At 43.4% G+C, this 4,869-nt stretch overlaps 1 protein-coding gene across 1 annotated transcript in view; it reads right to left on the bottom strand.

Annotated features, from left to right (window-relative positions):
• Positions 1-4,869, bottom strand: part of MED12L (mediator complex subunit 12L) — a 423,390-nt gene that overhangs the window by 166,491 nt on the left and 252,030 nt on the right. The gene's annotated exons all lie outside the window — the stretch shown is intronic.

Below are 4,869 nucleotides of genomic sequence, written 5' to 3'. Positions count from 1 at the left end.
GACCATCAAAATATGGATAAACAGAAAACTAAAATGGTATGAAATCTGGGTATAATTTGAAACTACAAAAAACATTAAGGCAGACCAAAAGGTGAGGTAATCAAGAGGTAGTGCAAGGCTGAGAGGCAGGGTTCATGACAGAGCTGAAGGGGCAGAGGCACAGAGAGCTGCAGCAATGTGAGGGCACAGCGGACATCTCCTGGGACACCCTGCTGCTCTGCAGTCACTTTGGGGCTAACAGAAAGTACAGAAGATAACTCCACCTAGCGCTGAAGTTTGATTCGGGAAAGAAAATGCTGTTTTCAATACAATTCATTTATATAACAGTAAATATTGATTCCTTCTATGAATAAGTAGGACCTTTGGCCATCACCCTTTTGCTGTGTTTATCAATGTCATATGCATGTTTTTAAAACTTGTGTAGTGTGGGGGGTAGTTGGGAGAAGGTTTGATGACATTTTTTAAGTAATGTATTTGAAAGATTGAATTCAATTAACTGATTTTAAAATTAGGCTATTTTATAGAAAGAAAAGTGTGGCTGAATATTAGGGTGAAACACTGAACTTTGTTATTATTACGTACCTGTTCTGCATTTAAATACTTGTGCTGAGGGTAGAGAAGAGAATATGGAAGCTTGGCTGATAACTGAGTATATGTAGTTTATCAAAAGCCAATTTTTAGAAAATTATTAGTGAAATACTCTTCTTTTTAAGCTTTAATAATGATATCATTCATTTAAAAAGATAACCTTAGGTTGAAAAATAGAGTTCAATAAATCAAGTGCAAAAAGTATAAACAACCCTCTAAATCTTACAATATTTTCCCCTTAAGAAAAATCCTTGAACCTTCACTCCAAAGCCTCCGGCTGCTAGAGTGTTGCTCAAGTGCCTGATTTGTTGCTAAAGCTGATGAGGAGCTGGGGAAGCATGAAGGGAGGCGGGGTAGTGACGGCACATTTGCTGACAAAAGAGGTCATTATAGTGAACAGAGATAAAACACACACCCGTATATGAAAAAACAATACTTTATTTAAACTCTTTTAAACTATCTGCAAAATTATAAAAGAAAAACGAAGGTGCGCAAAAGAGGGAACAAGAATAACTTGGCTGAACAATGATAACCCTCAGAAGATACAAGAACAGAATTCGGGGACTGCTAATTGCCCAGAAGGTGAGTCAGGTTTGGCAAAGGGATTGGTAGTGAAGGAGTTAAAAGAATTATCTGAGAATCTCTATCCAAGTATCCATCTCTCCATCAAGATTCTAATTCCATGAATTCCAGGGTCTCTTCAATATGCGAATATATTCACCTCACTTGGTTATTTTGAATAGCCACTTCCCTCCCCCAACTGTGTGGCACTAGCTAGGTTAAGACTGCCATGCTTTACACCAGCTAATGTGAAAAAAAGTTTGAAAGGCTAGTTATTTTCTCCGCCTTCCCCATATTACCGAGGATGAATGGCAGGTAACCTATATAAAGTGAAGGGAGCAGTATTGAGGCTGGAAAAATACCCTCAGCATAACATCCTATCCCTCCATTCCCTGTTTCTTTCCACTACATCACAGGTCCCAAATACCTCAAAAATGATATTACCCTCTTCACTATGTATGTATGAGTGTATATATGACATATAAATGCATGATCACTTAGAACCCCATAATTAAGAATCTACCCTCTTTAATAGCATCAAATGGCTCCATTTAGCACTCTGGAATTTACCAAACACATCTCTACCCCAGACCTCAACTCTGAGGTCTTTAAATATTTCAATTGTATTTTAATGATTCTATAATTGGAACACTGTATAGTGAGCACATTTAATGTTTTACTGATTTTATTCTCTGAAACCAGTGGCCCGGTGCACGAAATTCTTCCCCAGGAGAGGGGAGGGGTGGTGTCCCTCAGCCTGGCCTGCGTCCTTTGGCAATCTGGGACCCTTCAGGGGATGTCAGGCCTTAACCAGTAGTCGGACATCCCTCTCACAATCCAGGACGCTGCATGCACCAGTGACCATACTTTTTTTTCATACAGGTGAAAGGCATCTTGCTGTTGTATGGGGAGCCACGTTTTTTTGCCCTGATTATAAAAAGTAGTACATAACATCCTTCTGTGGCAGTAGTACCATTTTCCCCATCTTATGGGTGGAAAAACTGAAGCACAGAGAAGTTAATTGGCTTTGTCACACAGTTATAAAGTGTCAGAATCTGCAAACCAGAGTCCAAGCATGTCATCGCTGCATCATCCTGTTTTTTCAGTGTCAGAGTAGCTTTGCCAGGTTTTAATTTTTAAATCTAAGAGACTGTTCCCAATATATAGGGTAGGGTCCCTAGGCCTGGCTGGCGATCAGGCCCATCTGTGGGGCGACCAGCAGGCCCCACTGGCAACTGCCTTGGCTGGTGGCCTGGCGCCGCTCCACCCACCCTCCCACCCCCATCGCTGCTGTGGCCGGCCCTGTCCTCCTCCCCCCATCACTACCACCAGTCGCCTCCCTCTTCAGGGGGAGTGGGGGAAGGCAGACGCTCAATGCAGGAGCTGCCCCCAGACCAGAGGCAGCTCCTGCATTGAGCGTCTGCCCCCTGGTGGTCTGTGTGCATCATAGCAACTGGTTGTTCCGCTGGTCCTTCTGCGGTTTGGTCGATTTGCATATTAAAGTTTTATCATATAGGATTACATTATTGTATTAATGGGACAGCTTATAATACTATCTCCATTAAAAATAAATTGTGTTACAAAAACCATCAAATTCATACTGCTTATGTTTTACATCTGGTCACAAAAGTTATTTATCCTGGTCAACCAAGAATAAATTATTTACATGAGTAAAACAATATCAATAGAAATATTAAATATTTGCTCATGTTAGAAGCTAGTACAAAATACATTAGTACTGAAAAATTTTAAATCAATTGCTAATTTGGAAATAACCTGAAATCTAACATTTCTTACATGGAGCTTTTGAAAAATATTCAGTATTGCAGGATCCTCTCAGAAAGTAATAAATAACATTGTTCTTCCTATATGCCCTTAAGAAACATATTCAGTCAACTTCAAAAAAGAAAATGTTTCTATTCTTTCTAAAACTTACATTCAATGAAACTGATATGTAGAAAATATTTTGGTGTATGTCTTACTCTCTGTATTCATTATCCTATTCACACCATTCTATTCTCATTTCCAAACAGTACACCAGTAGTTTTCCTCAACCACAGCTTTAAGGGAATGCTAACTAGGAAAATTCACAAACTTAAACAGCTAAAGCAAAATTGTGTGTGTGCAGGTGCACACATGTGTGCACAAGAGTCTACAGCCTAAACATAAAGAAATTTTATGATAGCCATGGGGAAATGTGATATACCAGGAAAAAATAAAGAAATGTGATATGTTAGGAAAAAAAATTAAGAAAACAAAGACAAAATAAACTTTGGGGTCCCTTAAATTTTATAAATATTTTTCCCAGAATAAATACAAGAAGATAGTTAATAAATACTTATTAGGCATTTACCATGTAAAAAAAAATACATTGTGTTCAACATGATACTTAAAATAATCTTTGATATCCCTAAGTGAATTCTAAAAGTAAATATTTCTTAAGATCAAACATTTTCACATTTCAACAGAATGCAAGCATCTCATAGATGCAGACTTATTTAACACTAGAGGCCTGGTGCACAAAAATTTGTGCACTCGGGGGTGTCCCTAGCCCAGCCTGTGCCCTCTTGCAGTCTGGGACCCCTTGGGGGATGTCCACCTGCTGGCTTAGGCCCGCTCCCGGGGGGATCGGGCCTTAGCTGGCAGTCAGACATCCCTCTGGCAGCCCAGGAGCCCTTGGGGGATGTCCACCTGCCAGCGGGGACCAGGTCTAAGCTGCAGTAGGACATCCTTAGCACTGCTGAGGAGGCGGGAGAGGCTCCCGCCATCACTGCTTTGCTGGCAGCCGTCAGCTTGGCTTGTGACTGAGCAGAGCTCCCCCTATGGGAGTGCACTGAACACCAGGGGGCAGCTCCTGCATTGAGTGTCTGCCCCCTGGTGGTCAGTGTGTATCACAGTGACCAGTCATTCCCAGTCGTTCTGCTGTTAGGGTCAATTTGCATATTACCCTTTTATTATATGACTGGTGCATGGGTGGGGGCTGGCTGGTTTGCCCTGAAGGGTGTCCCGGATCAGGGTGGGGGTCCCGCTGGAGTGCCTGGCCAGCCTGGGTGAGGGGCTGAGGGCCGTTTTCAGGTTGGCCACACTTCCTTCAGGGAGGGGGGTCCTGCTGGGGTGCCTGGCCAGCCTGGGTGAGTGGCTGATGGCTGTTTGCAGGCCGGCTACAGCCCCTTTGGGGGGGGGGGGGGTCCCCAGGGGTGCCTGGCCAGCCTGGGTGAGGGGCTGATGGCTGTTTGCAGGCTGGCCACAGCCCCAGCCACCCAAGCTCCCAGTGGAGGCTGGCTGGAAGCAGGTATCTGGGATTTATTTATCTTCTATAATTGAAACTTTGTTGCCTTTAGCGGAGGCCACAGCCGGCCAGGGCAGGCGGACAGCTTGGCTTCCTCCATCACCAGGGCAACCAAGCCTCCTGCTTGCACCAGCTCCGTGGCTGCTGGCCGCCATCTTGGTTGGTTTATTTGCATATAGTCGGTCTGATAGGCTGATGGGTGTGGCTTGGGGGGCATAGTGAAGGTATGGTAAATTTGCATGTTTCTCTTTTATTAGATTAGATACCTCCCTAGTCCTCTACCGCCATCTAGTGGTAAAATTCATGAAAGAGCAGAAGAAAAAGACTCCAAGCCCTTCCCCTTATCTTTCTTCAGCCATTTTTCGTGCTAATGTGCACACACACGCGCATGCGCGCACGCAAACAGTCCTGGAGCTGCTTAGAAAAACATA

This window comes from Myotis yumanensis, unplaced genomic scaffold (assembly GCF_028538775.1).
Source record: "Myotis yumanensis isolate MYYU_CA2020_CCGP unplaced genomic scaffold, mMyoYum1.0.hap1 SCAF_2, whole genome shotgun sequence".
Classification (NCBI taxonomy): Eukaryota; Metazoa; Chordata; class Mammalia; order Chiroptera; family Vespertilionidae; genus Myotis; species Myotis yumanensis.
The sequence above is the reverse complement of the archived record's forward strand: the minus strand, read 5'-3'. Positions and strand labels throughout refer to the sequence as shown.